This window comes from Aedes aegypti, chromosome 1, assembly GCF_002204515.2.
Source record: "Aedes aegypti strain LVP_AGWG chromosome 1, AaegL5.0 Primary Assembly, whole genome shotgun sequence".
Taxonomy (NCBI): domain Eukaryota; kingdom Metazoa; phylum Arthropoda; class Insecta; order Diptera; family Culicidae; genus Aedes; species Aedes aegypti.
In genome coordinates this window covers 209,493,653-209,515,551 of record NC_035107.1, presented here as the reverse complement: position 1 = coordinate 209,515,551, position 21,899 = coordinate 209,493,653, and the positions used below count along the sequence as shown (strand labels likewise).

The window sequence follows — 21,899 nt, the reverse complement described above, 5'->3', positions numbered from 1 at the left end:
GACGCGACCATCGCAGCAAGCAGGAATCGAAAAAAAGGAGGAACCTTTGTTTTTGTTCTGTTAATTAAGATTTAAAAGAACATGTTGATTTATGATAATATAAAACACACCGGCAGAAGCAGCAGCAGCAAGCAGGCAGCAGGCTTCGTCTCCTCGAGAGGCAAATTTAGTCACCGGAGTGCGCTCTCCGGTTGCTCTTCGACGGAAAAAAGGTTTAATTTCATAATTCCGAGAAAAACAGCACAAACTCGGCTCGGCGAAGGGAATGCTGGAGACACAGACAAACATACCCTACTCTTAGCACAAATCAATGGCAATGCTTGAGACTTTTTAGCTTAATTTTTGGTATTTCAGGATTGGACTGAAAGTTCAAATGCAAAAGAAAATGTTAAGCTCTGATGACACTTGCATTAACAGTTCACACAATCGTTTTGCTAGAATACACACATTTAGTCACTCTTATCGCGGAAATTTCTTCAGAGATTGCCTTATTTATACAGATTTGGATCGTCCAGCAACGTATACACCAGTTAATGTCGAATCGCTGGGGCTCTCACGTAGAATGATTCAAATTCATCGTTGAATACGTGTGCCATTCGCCTAAAGTTATCAGTACACGCTTTGCCAAATGTGCAAATATTTGGCTAGGCATAAATTAGCAGCCATACATAGGTTTCGACTATGACAAAATCTTCGCAATGTCAAATATTTGTTTAAATCTGTACCAATCCAAGCCAAATATTTGCCATAGTGTACTGATAACTTAATTGACGAATGTACCCAGACAACCAAAATGTACACATAACGAAATCACCTGGAGGCTTTGTATGTGCAAAATTTCACTTATAAGATGTCGCGAAAAGGCTTTCTACGTACAAAAGTGGAGGCGATATGCGTGCATATATTATGTGATGAATAATAACATACAATTCGAGTGTATAAATATTCCACCGAACTAGCCTGTGATCTTATGCGACTTAACTCATGATAACAAATGTTGATTTGACAGCTGCTACGAATTGATTCGACTTAATTTGTACGAGTGTACGGGACGAAACAAAATGTGCAAATGAACTCAGAAAAAAAGTGTTTTATGCGAAGAATTATCAATTTGACGAGTTTATCCACGGTGTTTTGCGAGTTTGATATAATTAGTACGAATAAACGAGTTATAACGTGAACTTTCATGCGATTTCTGGTTGTCTGGGTAACGTCTGTTTGTCTGTGCTGGAAGCGTCATCGTCGTCGTCTGGAGTTTGAACCCCGCTCTCAGCTTGCGCTCGTTGTTTTATGCTAATGTCATACCGATAGCTCCCTTTGCTCGGCCTCGCGCTCTCGCTGCTTACTGTGTCTCGTGAAGCTCTCGGTAATTTATAGTTGGTAAAGGAAAATTCACACATTGTGCATGTGTCCCGTCCTCCCTCTGCTGGGTGCCCTGGTACAAGGTAGGATTTATAGGGATCATAGCTCATAAACCTCTTCGACTAAGACAGTAGTGGCGAGCAGTACGCTAAGTAGCGTTGGATGGATTATGGGAAACGCTGGGATTCTCAGGCGTTGATGCTGAGCTAGAGCGAGGTCAGTTAAGCCGGGGTGACACTAGGGCCGATTATCTGATCGTAGATTTTCACAGATCGTCAAAGTAGTCTCCGGGAATGACGATTCTGATTCCCTCCAACGGATGGTGAGAAATCCAATCCAAGCAGGCTGGTGGGATCAAAGATTGTTGAATGTTTTGACTGTGGGGCTAAATTTAACACTTTCCACAGCGATCAAGCTGTCAAAAAGGTGCATATAGGTTGGATGGAACACACCCGAAACCATTGGCAAACGACGACGTTACTGTGTAGAGGTGGATGCGGTAGGACTGATGGCGTCATACATGGTACTCCGGCGGTTGTCCGTAGTGACGAAATCGGCTGGCATGCTTTGATCGTGTCTGGATGTCGTCGCCTACTGAATGGCGGCGATGACGAAGTTCAGGAAGGGTTCAATATGGTTGTAGAGACCAACCAGAAGGGTGTTAGATTTCACAAGTTGGGATCGGATTTGGCAGCAACTTCCATCGTAACCCCGCGTTAGTTTGTTTTGTTTGTCTTGTGAAATCGGGAGTCAGATGATTTAGTACTAGACAACGGTTTGAAGCAGAGATACAATGCATCTGGATAAAAGTTACGTCATTCAAGAAATTACTTCAATCGCCTTTATGCGATATTGCCAATGCCTGTGTTGCAAATCTGTGAGGATCTTCTTCTCGTGATGTGCGTGCACAAATTGTTTCTGTTAACGGAAGTTTGACATTATCTAGAGTAATATAATTGAACTTTTTAGTGTTTTTCAGTACTATTTTATGCCTATTCATTCATTTTCGATCTTTGGAGTTTAGATAGTTTTTCTTCATACTTGCAAACATGGAAGATGTCTCCTGATGCTTCCAAAACTCAGCATATAATACTCCTATACATATAAATAAATAGCTCTTTATTGGAAACCTTCAAGTAAACGTGATGTCACGATGAAAGGGGTTCCAAAAAATTGGTCAGATGAAGTTAAGAATCTAGAACTGCTCATAAAAAAATCAACAAATTACAAGTGTGTTGCAAACTAACCACAAAGCCTACAGTGCAGATATCATCAAACAAAAGTGTGAACAGTGCTTAACCCGATCCTAATCAGTTTTTTATCAACTCGGTCCCATCTTTCGCATGCATAATCACACGGAAACAGATTGGAGCATTTTTCCTGACCGACGACGACCACACAATTTTCACGCACAATTAACTCCAGCGACGCTTCCTTGCGTCTCTTTCCGAGCTGCGTGAATCAAAGAGCCGCGTTTTACTCTCGCTAAGTCGACGAAGCGCAGCGTGTGATTCATAAATTAATTAATTACTACTGGTGCTCTCTGATGGGCTGCGGTTTGATGCCACAGCGTTGGCTTACTCATGGTTGCGGAAGCCACAAACGCCGTTTTGTCGGCAAACGATACGCTCTGGCCCTAAATGACCACATTGTTCCAGAGAGGTTAGGTTCTGCTGTGCCTCTGGTTCTGGTGTCCATCAACACTTCCATTGCACAGTGGCGCAACTTCAAACAAAAATCGGACAAAACGTCTAAACTTCCGTAATATGTTTGTAAACAATAATAGCTTAAAGTATCAATTTTCATAGAATTTAACTAAATATTAAAATTTTGATTTTCAATATGTTTTGTTCAGGTGCCATTTTGTTTAATTAAGATAACCACCCCTATTCTTGTTTACGTTCGAATGCTCTTTCGATCGAAAACCGTTTTGCATTCCCGTTTACACGAGCAAAATCAAGTGGGCCGTGGATTCGAACGAATAGGATTCGATCGAAAGTTGGATCCACCGTTAACAAGAATGAGGGTGAACAATAAAATTGACGAAAATATAAAAATATTAACAGAAACTTAGAGCAGAGAAACAAGTTCAACTTTGCAGAAGTTATTCAGCTTTTTACGAGCGCTAATGACTGCCGCAAACAGGCTCACTTTCTGGTTGGGATCAAAAGATTTGGCGTTTGGCTTGAGTCTGTTCAATATTTCAATTCCAATTGCTCCAGAGATTCTTCAAGGAATTTCCCAATTACTCCCGATTCTGTTTTTGCACGGATTTTTTTTACACGGCCGTGCAAAAAAAGTTTCCATACATTTTTTTTCCTCCAAAACCTTATTTTTGCATGAAACGTCGAGAAATGATGTTACTTTTTTTGCACGGTTTTTGAAATTTTGAACTGAAAACTTTTTTTGCACGGTACGCATCCCCCGTGCAAAACAGAATTGTGTGTATTTTAACAAATTCTCGAGGGATTCACCTAAAAGTTTATTTTGAAGAATTGTTCTGGGCCTCAAAAAATACATTCGTAGATCTATCCAAGAATTTCTCTGGAAATTCTTCCAGAGATGAATTCCATCATGAAATCCATCATGAATTCCTACAGGAATTTCATCAAAAATAATCCAAAGCATTCTTTTAGGGATTCCTTCAAGAATCTTTGCTGAAACTCCTTCCATGTTGATTTATTTTTAGGAATCCGTAGCTTAATTCCTGGAGGAACGCTTGGATGGACTTTAATGTATATTCTATTACACTCTTAGTGAAAACACTTAAGAGTGTATTCAACAATCAGCGCAAGCGCAGGCGTACGCGCAACACTGCTGTCGAAGATATAAATAATAATAAACAAGTCTGAAAGCCTCTCTTTCTGTTACTGAACTTAGTCGTGTCAATATTTTTATATAACCTGAACAAACTCCCCCGTTTTAAGTAAAAGTATTTATTACAAGTAATGCTGTTATCACAAAGTGAAACCTAAATAATCCGGCTAGAATCCGGAACATAAAATATAGAAACATAAAATATAGAAAAAAATATTCAGAATTTACGGATGGATTCATGTAGGAATCACTAGAGGAACTTCTGGGAAAAATCCTGGAGGAATCGCTGGTTAGATCTCTAAAAAATCCCTGGAGAAATTCTTGCCGGAGTTTTCGGAGGAATATCCGGGAAAATCTCTTAAGTAATTCCTGAAAAAATCCCTAGGACAACTTTTGGAGGGATAGAGCCTGCTTCTCAGCTTATTGTCCTTATGAGAACATCTACAGTTATCTACTGAGAGTTTCCATTGCTGATTGGCCATTTGTGCATGTGTACATCGTGTGGCAGGTACGAACATACTCCATGCTCTGGTAAGTTTCGACCGGCGGGATTCAAAAAAAAATGGTAGGAATCGGTATCATTTGACAAGTTATAATTCATGTCTTTTTTATATATGAGTAAAACGACATTTTAAAGCTGACGAATTATAACTTTTGACAGCAGTCAAATGACCAGTTAAAATGGGTCTCCAGGAATTTCACCAGGGCTTTTGCCAGAGATTTCGCCATTAGACATTTTAGACCGTTTCTGATAGGGCTCCAGGATTACCTTCAGCAGTTCTTCCAGGAGTTTCTCCAAGGATTAGTCCAGGAATTTTTGCAGGGATATTTCTACAGGGATTCCTTTATTTAGAGATTTCACAAGGAGTTCCTGCAAGAATATCTCCAGTTATTCCTTTATAGATTCCTCCAGCAAAATCTTTACTGGTATTGCTCCAGGAATTTCTCCATGGATCCCTCTAGAATTTGTTTTGGGAGTATTTCTGTAGATTTATCCAGTGATTTTTCAAGCGATTTATCCTTGTATTTCTTCAGAGGTTTCTCTTGAAAATCTTTCGGGACTTCTCCAAGAATTGCTCTAGGCAAATTTCTACAAAGTTCTTGTAAAGATATCTTCAAGGCATTCTCCAGGAATTCTTCCAAGAGTTACACTTGGATAATCTTTTCAAGCATTACTCAAGATTTTACTTGCTGCAAAACTTACTCCAAGGATCTCTTCAGATAATTCTACAGCGATTCCCCTGGCATTTCTCGAGAGATTCGTTCTAGGCTTCCAATAAAGCATACAGGGATTCCTCTTAGAGCTCCTCTTGGAATTCTTCCAGTTTCTTCCATAAATTCCTGCAGGAATTCCATCAGAAACTATCCTAACCATTTCTCCAGGAATAACATTAGGAAAATGTATACAAAAAATTCTGCAGTGAAATCTCTACACCAGTTCTTTTTGGAAAATCTCTTTATGATTCCGAAGATTTCACCTGGGATTCCTACAAAAAAAAAAAAATGGATTCGTCAAAGTATTCCAGGGTTTCAGAAAAATCTCTACATGGGGTTTTCCCTGGGATATATCTAGGGATTTGACCAGCAAAATCTCTACAGTGATGCTTCCTGGGATACCTCCAAGGATTCTCGAGGGTTTCCTCCCAAGAATCCTTCCAGAGTCCTTAATTACTAAAATACTTTGAAGGAAAGCCGAACGATCCTGTTGCCATCAAGACTAGGCTGGACAATACGTGGAGGTGGATCTCCAAAGTCTGCAGCTAGCCTAGTTATCTCCATCTACTACATTGGATCTGAGAGGATCACTGCAAGATGGACGAGAATCTCCTGAAAGTTTTCAAAGACTACTTTATGCTGGGTATATTGGAGATCATTCAGATCATTCCTCAAAGTACTCCAGAGTTTCAGAAAAATCTCTACATGGGGTTTTCTCCGGGATTTATCTAGGGATTCGACCAGCAAAATCTCTACAGTGATGTTTCCTGGGATACCTCCAAGGATTCTCGAGGGTTTCCTCTCAAGAATCCTTCCGGAGTCCTTATGTAATTAACTTAACTTAAACTCTATGGATTACTCTATCAAAATCTCTGAAAGGTTTCCCGCAGAGATTGCTCCAGTTTTTTTTTCATTAAATTCTCCGAGGCTTCAGAAAATCTCTAATGGTTATTAAAGGAATTGTTCCAGGCAGTGTTGATAGACTCACACTCAAAATCTCAACCAATACGCTCTCCCGTGAGAGCAAACTCATTAGAGATCTGCTTCGCAAATCTCACGCTTGAGATTTTGATGCAAAATCAACTCAATCAACTCAAACCGTAAAAAATGATTCAGTCGCAAAACCCGGCAAAAACTCATGAAATCCGAATGTTGTTGTTTACGTTAGAAAGGATTAACATAATTTTACCAGACTAACAAGAAATTATTGCCGTGTGTTAGTAAACTGTGGAAATACGAGACAATGAGTTAAAAAGGTGAGCCAACTCATCCATGATTTTTTGTCTGCTGAGTTGCATGATTGACATCTCACGCATGAAAAATCTCAAGCGTGAGTTGTGAGAAATTGAGTTTTTCACAACACTGGTTCCAGGGATGAGCTGGTAGAGAATCGACTCCCTGGATGAATTCATGGGTTAATCTCTGTAGGAATTTAAAGAGGAGTTTTTAGAGGATCCCCGGAGGATTTTTTGGAGGCCCAGAACGAATCTCTGGAGACATTTCAAAGGAAGGATTACCTGAAAAAATATAAGAATAATCGATTTAGTAAATATCCTTGAGAAATCTTGAAGGAAACTCTTGAGGAATTCCGATAGATAGAATTTATCAAGTTATATCTTGTAGAATTGAAGATGAATTTTCAGTGAAATCTCTGGAAGAATTCCTGGAGCGATCTCTGAAGAAAACGCCAGAAATAATTCCTAGAGAAATATCGAGAGGACGGCTAGAGGAATAGAGATTTTCCTAGAGGGATTCTTAGGTGTTTCTGGAAAAATTTTTGGAGGAATATAAGGAGAAATCGCGTGAAAAATCTTTGGAAGAATCTCTGAAGGAGTAATTATTTCCTGAAAAATCCTTTGGTTTGATGAAGATTTTATTGGATGAATCTATGGTGAAATCGCTTGGGGAAGTTAGAAGCTAGAAGCTTAAAGTTGAAAGCTAGAAGCTATAAGCTAGAATATACAAGCCACTAGATGTAAGAAGCAAGAAGCTAGAAGTTAGAAGCTTGAACTTAGAAGCTAGAAGCTTGAAGCTAGAAGCAAGAAGTTTGAAGCTAGAAGCTAGAATATACTAGACACTAGAAGTAAGAAGCTAGAAGCTAGAAGCTAGAATCTAGAAGCTTGAAGCTAGAAGCTTGAAGTTAGAAGCTAGAAGCTTGAAATTGAAACCTAGAAGCTTGAAGCTAGAAGCAAGAAGTTAGAAGCTAGGAGCTAGAAGTTGAAAGTTGGAAGCTAGAAGCTTGAAGTTAAAAGCTAGAAGCTTGAAGCTAGAAGCAAGAAGTTAGAAGCTAGAAACTTAAAGTTGAAAGCTAGAATATACTAGACACTAGATGTATGAAGCTAGAAGCTAGAAGCTTGAAGCAAGAAGCTAGAAGTTTGAAGCTTGACGCTTGAAGCTAGAAGCTAGAATCTAGAAGCTTGAAGCTAGAAGCAAGAAGTTAGAAGTTTAAAGTTGAAAGCTAGAAGCTAGAAGCTAGAATATACTAGACACTAGAAGTAAGAAGCTAGAAGCTAGAAGCTGGAATCTATAACCTTGAAGCTAGAAGCAAGAAGTTAGAAGCTAGAAGCTAGAAATTGAAAGCTAGAAGCTTGAAGTTAGAAGCTAGAAACTTGAAGCTAGAAGCTAGAAGCTAGAATCTAGAAGCTTAAAGCTAGAAGTTAGAAGCTAGAAGCTAGAATATACTAGACACTAGAAGTAAGAAGCTAAAAGCTAGAAGCTAGAAGCTAGAAGCTTGAAGTAAGAAGCTAGAAGTTAGAAGCTAGAAGCTTGAAGCTAGAAGCTAGAAGCAAGAAGTTAGAAGCTAGAATCTAGAAGCTTGAAGCTAGAAGCTAGAAGTTAGAAGCTAGAAACTAAAAGTTGAAAGCTAGAAGTTAGAAGCTAGAATATACTAGAAGCTAGAAACTAAAAGTTGAAAGCTAGAAGTTAGAAGCTAGAATATACTAGAGTCTAGTATATTCTAGCTTCTAACTTCTAGCTTTCAACTTTTAGTTTCTAGCTTCTAATTTCTAGCTTCTAGCTTCTAACTTCTTGCTTCTAGCTTCTAGCTTCTAACTTCTAGCTTCTAACTTCTTGCTTCTAGCTTCAAGCTTCTAGTATTACTAGACAATAGAAGTAAGAATCTAGAAGCTACAAGCTGGTAGTTAAAGACTAGAAGCTTGATTGATTGATATTCCGTAGTTGGTAAAATTGAATCAATAAAATTTTGCTGACATGTTCTCACTTAAGATGGCGACAAAAGTCGAAGTCGAACCCGACCATTTATTTTTTTGGAAACATCATTCATTATTATAAAAAAATATAAAAGTATGAGCTGTTGTTTTTGAGAACTTCATTTTTTTTAGATTTTTTCCGACCATGCGCCACTGTGCATCGTGAACTTCTCTTGTTCTGACACGGGTTCGGTTTTATTTTTTTTTTTGCGAAGAGGAAATTCGATACTTTCACCCCGAGAGAAACACTCAGTGGACCTCGAAAATCGACTTTTTAACGGTCTCCTTAACCTCACTTACTCCCGGGATCGGAGAGATCGAGTTCGAGCCAAGGAGAAGGGGTGTGGCAAACGGAATTCGTTTTAAGCCGATTTGAGCCTTGCGCCTTTTGTCCTGCTCGTCGTAGGTACCTAGTTTCTCGGGCCCCGGGTCGGAGAGGAGGATAATGATTTCGGTGGAAAAACGAACCAGAACCGGAGCAGAGTCCATTGACCGGAACGAACCGTCTTCGACGACGGTGACGACGGTTCGAGACACGGTTTTCTTGTGGCGAAGGCTTTTCGGCACCCCTGCCGTTGAGTTGAGGAAGCGGTTATTTAAGTGATAAGTGCGAGGAGGATTTGAGCGGGAGTTAGCGAGAAGCGTTGACATGAGATATGGGAGATTTGATGGATTGCAATTGTCGTCACGCTCGGTTGGGCAACCGGGGCCTTTTCTTGGTGCTTGTAGTTATGTTATTAGTATAACGTGAAACGAACGAATTAGATGGAACTGATTTCGAGCGAGTTGATGATAAGCTGTGCGAAGTTAATAAGGTCGAATGAAATCCACTAGTGTGAAACGTGGCATCTGTTGAAATTTTGTTCCAATTTTGATTACAATTAATTAAAACACCGTCTGTTCGGCTAATCGATGAATCGCATTTCGCTGAAGTAATCGAGGAACACAGCCCATGCTCTGTAGACCTGTCCAATATGTCAAAAAGTAGCCGAATTTTTAAGTCCATACCCCTATACAGTTGAATCCTAAGCCGTTGAACCAAAAGTTGAAAGTTTCGTCGTTTACGGTATTTATACAGTGAACGAACTTTAATTTTCACATCAAATGATGGACATAGAGAAGCTGTCATCATTTTATCTGCACTTTCCGGAACTTCCAATCGATTTATATCCCGGCGTCCGGCCACGGATCCTGGTAGACCCAAAAACCAACGCCCTAAAATATCTTGAAGGGAAGTCGAACGATTATGTTGGCATCAAGACCTGGCCAGGCTAGACAGTGCGTGGAGGTGAATCTTCAGAGCCTCAAACCAGCCTAGATCATGCCGTCAATCACATCTGATCTTAGAGGATCACTGCAAGGTGGACGAGAATCTGCACCAAGTTATCAAAGACTGTTATGCTGAATATATTAAGATTACAGAACCATGAAAAGCCCTTTTCTCTAGCAATGATCTACGAACCCCATCTCTTCTCCAGACGCTGACCAAGTTTACAGGAGAACGTTACGTAGCCGACCTACTATGGAAAAACGATGAATTCGTGCGTTTCTTAAACTGTCAAGCGATGGATGGCTCAACGACGCTTTCAGTATCTCGAAGGACGCAAGAACATAGACAAAGTGATTAGGGTTCGTATAACGTAACGCAATAGGGGGAGGGATAGTGTCTTACATAGTGTTACGGACGATGCAAAAAAAAAAATTCCGTACAAAAGATGTTTCGTGGGTAAAGGAGGGGGTCTAAAATAGGCAAATTTTGCGTTACGTTATATTTCAATAAACTCTTATCATAACGTTATTAGCTGATCATCTGAGCAAAGGCTGCACAGCATATTCAATGTGTAAGTACTGGTGCCCTCATTATTATAACAAACAATAACGGTGCCGGTTGCGTCCGAATGCAGGTCAATTTAAGGATGGCAGGGAAATGCATGGAAGCCTAGGAGTCCTCTGCCCTTCCACAAGAAAAGACTGGGAGTTAATCAGTTAAAATTTTCACTTCACATAAGTGGCATTCAATATCTTGTCAATAACTTGACGCTCATGCAATGAACACTTTTTTCTTGATTTTGTCGATTAGTGTTGCTAAAACAACAGATTTAGAATCCTAACACCAAGTTCCTTTTTTCCTAGCCGCTCGCAGAACATATATTCCGAAATCAATGAGCACCTCTCGTCTAGATGCCGCACATGTGTCGCCCCATGTGCCCGCTAGAGCATCTTTACGCTCGCCATAACCCAACAATAATAAAATCTAATTGGACATGTGTGAGCACAACGTTTGTCGCTTTTTGCCGCCTTCTCAGTGAACAGTAGCGCTGCGCAGTGCATTATTTGCATTTCGAGACGGACGCGGATGCAACTTCATATTGGTGCAATGTCTCACAGCCTCAGGTTTCCTCAGCTTTAAATGGGGGGCACGAAATGCGTTGTTATTAATAAACTGCAACTGCACCCAACTGCAGTACTTTTTACGATTTCATTGACCGCTCCGTTTTGAATTGTTACGCGCTCTAGGCTGTTTATTGAATTCTTGTTTGCAGGAAGTGTCGGAGGTTCCGAACTGAAAACATTGGAATGTTAAACATTTAGGAGAAATGTTTGTGAATGTTGTACGTAATGTTATGAGATATGATTTATGATTGGTATTTTCTGCCGAGCAACGTAATAGGGTCCTAAAATTTCTAATGAAATCTTGTTTCTATTTAACAAAACGAGAGAGCATGTTCTTGCAACCTCTTTAGCAATTTTTCATGTTCTAATAACGATTATATCACATTTGAAATTCAGTTTTTATATTAGGTTCAAATTTGAACCTTGACACTTTAGATCATGTTTGACATTCACTGAGTCGGCAAAAACGCCAAAAACGCCACAGGGGCTCATCTTTTTAACACTGGAGTTGTTCCTATTTGACATTTCTGAAGGGACACGGAAAACAAAACACACCCAAAAATTGAATTTAAACCAAGTGTTGTGACAAAATCTCAAAAATTAGAAAAAAATGTTGTTTGACCGTAAACCAACGAAAAGCATCCAAAAATTGAGTAAACATGTGTTTCTGGCCTAAGCTCAATCGTTTGGTACTAAAATTAGGACAGGGCTTTAGGACCCTATAAACTACTAAGTATAATAAACATAATCTCATGATGGGTTGCGGATCATGATTGTTACGGAGAGCGTTAAGTGAGAGATACTCTCAATTTGCTCAGAATTCAAACTTTATTCATCACCGGTTTTATTAAAGTCGCAATGTGCGAAATTTAGTTTCTGACCTCACAACGTAAGTCTGGTCCGTTCACACTTCCAAAAGCATAGTCCAAGGACCTTCTTTCTGTTGCCTTTCATTCTCTTTTCCAACCGTTTCAATCATCTCATGATCAAACATCATAAAACCATTCCGAGCTCATTTGTCTCTCAACCCAACCAAAAAATTCCGTAATTACCACCTTTCCCTATTTTCGCAATGCCACAATTGTAATGGATCGGTTTACCGCTCTCAATATTGTCTTGTTTCATGTGGCGGGGCAGGGAGAAGTCCCCAAGAAGTCCGCGAGGGGTACCTAATAATCCGCAAATGATGATTAAAGCCGGAGAAACGACAATCGTAAAAAACCGTACATTAATGAACAGCAATGCTCCTGACGGCACAGTGCTTTCTGAGGCCTAAGTTCGTGATCGAAAATGTTTTTCGTCCAAATAGGTGGTTTCAGCGATAGGGTGTATTCAGAGAAGTTTTTTTTTTTTTGGGATGTAGAGATCTTTTTTAAGGAAATATTTGTATTGTAATAAATTCCGCTTACAGTTAACACGTTTAAAAAAATGATTAAAATACAAGAAATAGCCAAAAATCACGATAAAAAAAGATTTTACGTTCTCTACAAAACTTTTATAAACACATCATATCTCTAAAACCAACTTTTCGTGTTTAAAACATTTTCCATCACGAATTCAGACCCCAGCAAACACTGTGCATTGTGATGAGGACGACGCGGACGGATTCGGTTTGTGCAACACGACACGGCAAAAAATAATTATTTTGCAGCCATAAAAACGCACAGTTTCCAGTGTTAAAATGCGTTTAACGATATTCAATTATGAATTTATAAGGTTTGCCTTTGGAGACGCGGTGAAGGTGCTGACGGTTGGGTGTGTTTCGACTTTAGCGAAATGTGCAAACTACCGTCGCCACTGTTGCCCTCTGCCTGCCCGTTGTTGGTATCAAATGAGAGGGAATTAAGCCTTGCGGAAGGTGATGGAGGAGCTTGTGAGCTAATATCGGTAGTTTTAAAGATAATTTGCCTGTCATGATGCGAAGATTATGCAGCTTTATGTCATAATTGGAAGTGCATTCGGTGATGAGCTTGAAGAAACATGAAAAAGCAATGATGATTGGATGGTTCAACAGCTGCTACACTTTCCTGTGAAGTGTAATGTTAATTTTGGAGGATGGTTTTTGACACCTGAAGCGATTGTGTACATTTGTCATACTATTTGTTTCACGCAACGAAGGCATAACTCAAAGTTGACTACTTTCGAAAATTTAGATGGCAAAGGATAGGGAATTACACGTTTAACCAATTTCCTAATGTTTTGTACGAACTAAAGTCAAAAGGAACTTTTTTTTTGTTTTTGAGTTTATGCCTAACCCCTTGATTCCAAATTTCAACTCAGATTTGGTTGAATTATGTTTACCGTGTACCTTTCGAAATGTCAGATTAGAATAACTCCTGTGTTAAAACAATACCCCAGTGTCGATGAAATGAATGTCAAATTTTTTATGCATATTCTAAAGTTAAAATTTAATTAGGAGTTAGCTGTTATTTGAGCATAAACATTTCCCTTAATAGTTTCAAGAACAGCTTTATGGTGGTAATTCATAAAACAAGAAATTTGCGACCCAATGATTTTCACTTAAATTATTATCTCGCCTTAAGGCTAAGTAGCCCGTCTTTCGTTTTGACAACAATGATGACTTTTCAGCTTGCATTTCAAAGTGATAAAATTCAATTTTGATAGTTTATATTGACTTGAAAAAGTAACACTGTACCCGCTAACATGCATAAAGTATGCTGATACTTTTTCAGCTGTGTTAGTGCAAAACCAACAGATTTTCTTTGATTCGAAATCGTGAGATGAATTAGCAACAATCATCAACGACGCGTACAAATTTCAATGACGGCCTACTTCGCCTGAAAAGCTATTGGTAGCAATACGGCTGCCCTTCTTCAGTCCCAAACTTAGAAGGCTTACCAAAGAGGACATTATAGAAATAATGTAAGTTCAGAAACCATCACCGTACATGGCTTCACGCTATGCGATCAACACAGTGTGTTCTGCGCTTTTTTGCCATTGGCGCATTTCTATAGATGCTGATCTGGGTTTTTCGTTGTTCTGTCTTCGTGCTGTAATTGCAGAAAGCTTTGTCCTGGCTAGTTTGCTCGAGTAGTTGTGCTTACCTTCGTATTTATCTTCCGGAGTCCATAGAGACGACGGCGTTGTTCAGCTGGACCAGAGTTGTTCGAGTTCTACAAGAAGGTCTATTTGCTGTTATAGAGATTTTAAGAAGCAGATTGAGTTTATTTTAACTGACGTTCAAATATATCAATTGATCTTACATTGAATGCTATTCAAGTTCACGGAACTAGAGGGAGTAGAGCCGTTAGGCTCAAGCGTAACATTCCATACTCATATTTGAAATTTTCTATATAAATATCGTTATGGAAGTAATAGAAAGTCATTTATAGCGTTGTGTTTTCAATGAATTCTACTTTACTTTACTATATAGAAACTCCTGTCTGAACATAGTATTAATCGCACCACTAATATTCATATGTTTTATCTTTTCAGGTAAGCGACTGGTTAACACTATTTACTTACGCTTTCCATCAGGTTAGTTCAAATTAGTGTTTTGAAAATTAGATTCGTTGTTAAGTTTGACAAGCTCGTGTTTCAACCGGTGTAACGACACACCATTATCCTGTTAGCTTAGTAAGCTTTGCATTTATAATTGAGCCAATAAATATTGGTTGCCAAGCTGTATAGGCCTCTGCACTCGATGTGGGGTATTTAGAGGTGCGGTCGAGGCACCAAATGGTATTTGTGATAAGTTCAGTTCTTAAGTGGAAGTTGTGCAATGCCAGCTTCGGCGAGCCGAATGTTTACAAAGTTGCCGAAGATGACGTTTTTGCATTAAATTCATTTTTATTTTCGTCAGATTTTACATATCAATTATTCTAACATATCAAGAGTTTGACCAGAGTGGTCCTTCAGCTTTGTTATTTTTGATGGGTTTTGTACTGGTGTTTGTAGCTTGGTTTTATTCATGTATTTTTGTTTGGCCTCATGGGCTCTGGTAGTTTTTGAAAATTTGATAACCTAACTACTATTTACAAGACTAATTTAGAAATTTGATAACCTAGGGGGGAACGAGGTCCAGGATGACCTGCTGGCCAGCAAGCTTGTTCTTCAAAGACAGAGTTGACTTCTGGTTGATTATCTTGCTTTAAGCAAGATGTTGCTTTTGGTGACCGTTTTGTCAACCTGCTGTCTGAAGAAAATCTTGCTGTCTAAAGTTAAACCAAGGTAATCGGCTACATCAGACCATTCCACCGTTGATCCACCGAGGGTGATTTTAAAATCCTCAGCCGTAACAAGTCGTGGAGATTTGGAATAGGGGAAGAGGATGACCTGGGTCTTCATCGCGTTGATACAGATCTTCCAGCTGTTCAAATAATCTGACAAGACATTCAGAACTCTCTAGAGTCGAGATGTTAGCGCTCTCGTATATCTACCGCTGTAGACGACTGAGGTGTCGTCAGCGAATAGCGATAGAGAGCCACCTTCAGGGAGCTGAGGCATGTCCGAGGTGAACAGGTTGTATAGTAGAAGACCTAGAATACTACCCTGTGGTACACCTGCGGAGATGTTGAGTGGTTCTGAGTAGACTCCATTGAGAGAAACCCTGAACGTCCTGTCAAACAGATAATTTTTGATGATTTTCACCAAATAGGTGGGATGATTGTATCGGAGCAGCTCACAGACAGAAAAATCCTTGTAAATTTCAGCGTAAAATCATGCACATGAAGGAAATGCCAGATGTGTCGCAAATTTACACGTCGCATCATGTAAAACTACAACAACATCATGTAAGTTTCCGCTATACATCATGTAATCTAGCATGGACTCTAACCGATTACGCGACAAGTCGTATAAATTTACATGATTTTATGTAATTTTACACGATGTGTCACGTAAAATTGCGACAAATCTTGCATTCCCTTTATGTGCATGATTTGAAGCTGAAATTTACATGGATTTTTCTTTCTGTGCTTGTACACAAGGCCGTCATGCCAGACGTTGTCGCTTTTTCAACATCGAACAATACCATGACAGAGAATTTGGCGAAGTACTTGTTCCGCCTGAGGATGTTGGTTACTGGAGTCAGTTGGTGCTTGGTTGAACGACCGCGTCGAAAGTCAGACTGTTCCTCGAGTAAGATGTTGTTTTAATCGGCTGCCGAAAGCAGCCGTCTATTGATCGCTTTTTCAGAAAGCTTTGATAACCCTGAGAGAAGCCTTCTCTCGATAGCTTTTGGGGGAGGAAGGATCCTTCCCAGATTTCCTGATGTGGATGACTTTTGCTGACTTCCACGACGAGAAGAAGTAGCTAAGTCGGAGGCACTGATTGAAAATCAGTACCAGATGTTGGTAGAACTGGAGACTCAATTGCTTGAGCTCCAAGTTCAGGATGTTGTCGAAACCTGGGGCCTTCATGTTTTTGGATGTTTTGAGATAGGCCAGCAATTCGGAGACAGCAGCTTCGTGTGGGTGGGCTAGGAATGTCTAGCCCCAGATTGTGGGAGCTGACGAAATGCCGACCTATTTCAGCAGCCTTTTCTGCAGGGGTTATCAAGCGATCCTTATAGTCGGTGTTGTCTAATGGGATCAACGGTGGAATTGGTCTGGGTTTGGTTGTAAGAATTTTGGTCATCTTCCAGAATGGCCTAGCACAATCTGGGAGAGAGCGGATCTTTTTGGAAAAGTCTTCGTTCCTAAGGTCCACCATTCTGGCCTTGACAATTTTGGATATGCGATTTACTTCGCTTTTTAACGCAGGCAGACCAGTGCGTTATTCCGTAAACGAATGAGATCTTTGGTAACACGATCTATAAAAAGGGTGTTGCTCACCTGACCAGATGCTGGTACATGCTGCTCTCAGGCCACGGAGATAGCCTCTTTGACGCTCTGCAGCTGCCGGTCGATATCCTCAACGGACCCCAGTCGACACGGTGGTAGTTGCGCCGGGTGACCCGATGCCGGTTGACCAGAGAAGCCACTTCTGCCACCACCGGGTAGTGGTCCGAGCTGAGGTCCTGATGAACGATCGGTTGTGAGATGTTCCCGTCCATGTTGGTCAGGAAGACATGTCCCGCTCAAGTCGTCGGTCCTAGCGGCCAAAGGGAGGCAGCCTCCGGGTAACCAAAAACCAAGAGCGTGTGATTTTTGGATTCCGTTCAGTAGCGCTTCCCATCAATCCCTGGAAAAGATGAAAGGTCGAGAGGGCGTTCGAAATGCGGATGGTGATGATCAAGACGGGAACTTGGCGTGCCGTCAATCCACAGTTCAGCGAGGACTTGTCGGGCCGTGGTTTGGCATCGGTTTGCTTCAGTACCGAGAGGTATAATTGCAGCTTAGTGCAGAACGCACGAACGGCCAAAGAAGCGGACTTTCAGGACAGCGAAAAGTATCGCAAGATTAGTCTGCTGCGGAAGCTAATGAGACTGAAACTCGAAAACTGTGCATCCGTTGAAGAGTACGTAGACGACTACAAGCCAGCAGCTGCAGGAGATAGGATTTCCGCTTAACGACGAACGGCTGCCGATGTTATACGATCATGGGAATGGTCGCATCAGGTATCAAGTGGACGGCAGATTAGGAGAACCAAAAATTCCCCAGAACGAGCTACGAGGCAGTACTCTAGCAACAGCAACGTCCGAGACAAGTGAGCAAGAAGGATAAATTAGGAGGTGTTTCAAGTGCGAGAAACTTGGACACTACGCTACGAATGTCCACATAAATCGACGAATAAGAGCTAGAAGAGTCTCGGAAGAAGGCACTACAGTCGTGTAAGAAGCAGAATGGATCAATGGAAGAGTGGGTACTGGGTTCTGGAGCTAGATACCATATTTGCAATGATAAGAGCATGCTTGTGAACGCGACGTACAACCAGTTGTGGCCATTGGAACGTTGAGATTGGCGCTGAAGTCGACGGTTAGCGCTGTAGCCGAGATGTCTCCAATGTCTTATGTGTTCCAGATTTTGCACTGAATATGCTTTCTGTGAGTAGCATTTGCAAGGAACGTTATTACGTCAGTTTAACGAAGGAATCATGCGTGGTCAAACAAGAGTCAACGGGAGAAGTCATCGCCATGGGTCGTGAAAAGGACGCCCTTCACCGGCTCAACCAGGTTGGTCAATGTGTGCGTGGCACGTCCAGCCTCCAATTTGAAAATCTAGCATGGAGCATTTAACGTGAAGCGACTACATGCCATGGCAAGTGCATGGAAGTTTCAAATAACAAGTGAGTCTTCAAGATGGTTCTGTCGAGCGTTACAAGGCATGACTTGTAACTAAAAGATTCTCCCAAGTGAAAGGAGTAGATTACAGCGGAACATACTCTCATGTTGTCCGCTACTCCACAGTTCGACATCTTCTTCAACTGGTCAACTGCTTCTCGTCTCCCAAATAAACGTTGTGACAGCATTTCTTTAAAGTGATTTCTACGACGAGGAGATATATATAGAACACCTGAGGGATTCCGAGACGATGCTACTCCAAGAAAGGTCTGCAAACTGGAGAAAGCTCTATACGCACATAAACAGACAAGCAGAGTTTGGAACATCAAACCATATATTTAGGCAAATGGGACTGAAGCTTTAGAAATGCAATACGTGTATGTGCTACAAAGTGACCGACGGTAATTATCGTGGCGGTTTATGTCGACGATTTTCTTCTGTTCTCCAACGACTTAGAATTGGTCGACGATGTGAAGCGACAGTTAAGCGCAGAGTTTCATATGACGGACCTAGGCCTAGCCAAGCAAATTCTGGGGCTATGAGTTATTAGGACCGAGGGCACCATCTCCATCGATCAAGAACGGTACATAGATGAGTTGCTTGGAAAACACACTCTGAGCGACTGTAATCCAGTATAAAGCAGCTGGACACGAATCAGTAATTGTTAAAAAATATCCACGACATGAGCGGGAAAGAGAAAAGATAAAGGCTATTCCATTCCATGACCTGGTTGGAGGACTCCAGTTCAACGCACAGTACACGAGACCAGACATCAGCCATGCTGTAAGCGTGGTCAGCTCGTTTTGCAGTGATCCAGGGATTCCATATTAAACAGCGGCCAAACGAATTGTGCGTTATCTCAAAGGGATCAAGCAGTGCAAGCTAACGTACTGGAGGGCTGCAGATCCGAAGACCAAACGATCAGTCAGTGGGTATGTATTTTTACAGTGTGGTGGAGCGGTTTCGTGGAGTTGTAGAAGGCAAGCTACTGTCGCTCTATCAACCACAGAATATATGGCGCTTTAGATGATCACTCAAGAGGTTGTCTGGTGGAAGGGAATTATCCGTGAATCAAATGCGACAATAATAGCTCAATCCGTCTGACTGAAAAAGAAATGGGCTATTCAGCAAGAACGAAACACATCGATGTGAGGCATCATTTCGTTCATGAGCAAGAAGAAGCGAAGGCGATCAAGTTGGAACATGTGGCTTCCAATCTTCAAGTGGCAGACATCCTCACAAAGGCATCACCTCGACCAAAGCTGCAAGAATACCGTAAGTTATCTGGTGTTAAACAAATATTCGCTTAAGGGGGAATGCTAGCGAAGTAATCGTTCCACTTATAACTGAGTCAAAAAATCATTCGTTGCTAGACTGCATAGCTGTTCAGACGGTATTTCCAGGTTTTCATCGTGCTTAGTCCATGTCACATGCCCGTAGAGAGCTATTGTTTTTACGAATTTTGTACATGAGCTACATGAGGTAAATCTGTTTTTTTGTCCACTATTTCTTCTGGAGTTCAAAGGATAGACTACAACACATGATGCGGCTATGAATATCATGACTGTCCTTATTATCAGCTGTCAGCAAGGATCCAAGGTAGATAACCGCATCGACCACCCCGAACGAATCCCAATCTATCGTGACACTGCTTCCTAGGCAAGCCCTGCAACGATTGACTTCACCTACTAGTACACTGTTTGTCTTTGGCGTCATTTTTAAATGTTTGACAGAAAATGTACCATGCTCGAAACAATCAAGTTAACTGGATCTGTTAGAAATCATTCCTCAACTGACTGTTATAAAACCCAGCTCTTTGTATAACATCTTCTTGCACAATATTGAACAACAGGCAAGAAAGTCTATCTAATAGTCACCGTTTGTAGTGGGATTCAAACGAATGGGAGAGTCTTGTGAGTTTGCCGAGAAAACTGTTCTCCTCCATGATTTTTCATAGCTAACCGCGGTCAATGCTTGCAGTCGAAGAAGAGGTGATGAGTTTGAATCTGGAATTCAGGGCATTACTGAAGTATTTTTGACATATAATGAAGATCTGGTTCGTTGTCAATCGACCGTCAAGGGTTTGATAACTTTCCACGAATTCTCTTTATAGATGACAAACGACAGAAGATAATCTGGTACAACACTTCATCCAGCTTTTTACGCTAGCTATAAAACTACAATGGGTGATTCGTATTTGACATTTTTTTCCTACGGATTTTATGGTTTGGTCAAGGTAGGCAGTAATTTAAGATTGTTGATTCAACTGTCAATAAGTTTCACGGCGTTTTTTTTTGCAATGAGCCTCACGCTCGTTCAAATCTACTCAAAAGTGAGTAGATTTCGACTCACTTCGGAACAAAGTGGAACTGCTCAAAAGTGACTAACACCATCGTTACTCACTTAAAGTAACATTGTCAAATGTCAATATGGGAGTTACACTTACTCACTTCGTTTAATCTGAAATTTGCGAAAGTGAGTAGATGTCACTCACTTCAGGAAATAATATTTTTGGAAATAAATGTATTATGTTATTCATAAAATCAGAAGAAATATACAAATAGCATAACATTTATTTATTATCTCTTACATAACTATATGAATAATACATGATAACAAGTAAAAAAAATGATATTTGTGTTGAAATTTTCGCTGCTCTGGAATCCCCAGATGTTATAAATCTTTGAGGGATTGATGAAAGTCATGGAGGATGTAGTTTGACCAAGCCAGTAGCCTTTCCAGTTAGACTGTAAAGAATTGATAATTAGTCCAATAAAAAGTACGACGGTAAAACTAACTGTTTATATTCTTTTTTTCTAACGGTTGTTCGATCAAAACCAGGATTTGGTCATTTTCACTCCGACCTCGCTTCACTTGATATCAGGATTATGGACTTCGCAGCACTAATCTGGAATTCGCCGGTTGGACTTCCGAAGCGGAGTTTCAAGCAAACTTACTTCATTACTGTGCCGGCTCGGCTTTTGTCTCGACTGTTTTTGAAAACAGTCCGACATCACGTCGACGGAAGAAATTTCACAACGGAGGATTTGTCAGTTCGAGCGCGCAAAATTTTCACAAGTCTTTGGCGTTTACAAAGTGAGTCAAATATGTTTGTGTTTACTCAAAAGTGAGTAAGGTCGTTTTCTTTGATGGTTGAGTAAAAAGTTACTCACTTTGATAAAATAAAGTTACTCACTTTTGACAGCTAACTTGAAACTTCAAAAGTGAGTCAAAGTTACTCTCTTTTGAGTAGATTTGAACGAGCGTGCTCTGTACGTGCCATTCGGGACTACGAAGCTGCTGCTGGTTTCCTCGGTTTTCTGTGAGAAAAACAAGGAGAGATATATTTTTTGCTTTTTTTCACGCACACGATGACAGTTCCTTACAAGGTTTTCCATAAGTGCGAGTGCTTTGTATTATGCGTGGCGCGAAAAATTCTCGCGCCGACTATCTTAAAAAACGCTTGTAGATCGCCGCAGGTACTTCAAATCGTTTTGGTGTCTTCTACGCGATCATGCCTTGGACAATCAGGAATATTCGCGCAGAAGACACCAAAACGATTAGAAGTACCTGCGGCGATCTACACGTTTTTTAAGAAGTTTTCAAGATCGCCGTCGCGATAAATAATCGCGCAATGCACAGTAAATCTCTTTTTGTTTCGTAGACGCGAATAAATTCTTTTGTTCGCTTGAGTTTTACTGTGCGCCGTGTGTTGGTGC

General features: G+C 40.6%; 1 protein-coding gene across 1 annotated transcript in view; it reads left to right on the top strand.

The window, feature by feature from the left end:
* LOC5575731 (transcriptional activator cubitus interruptus) overlaps positions 1–21,899 on the top strand; it is a 345,566-nt gene that overhangs the window by 42,081 nt on the left and 281,586 nt on the right. The gene's annotated exons all lie outside the window — the stretch shown is intronic.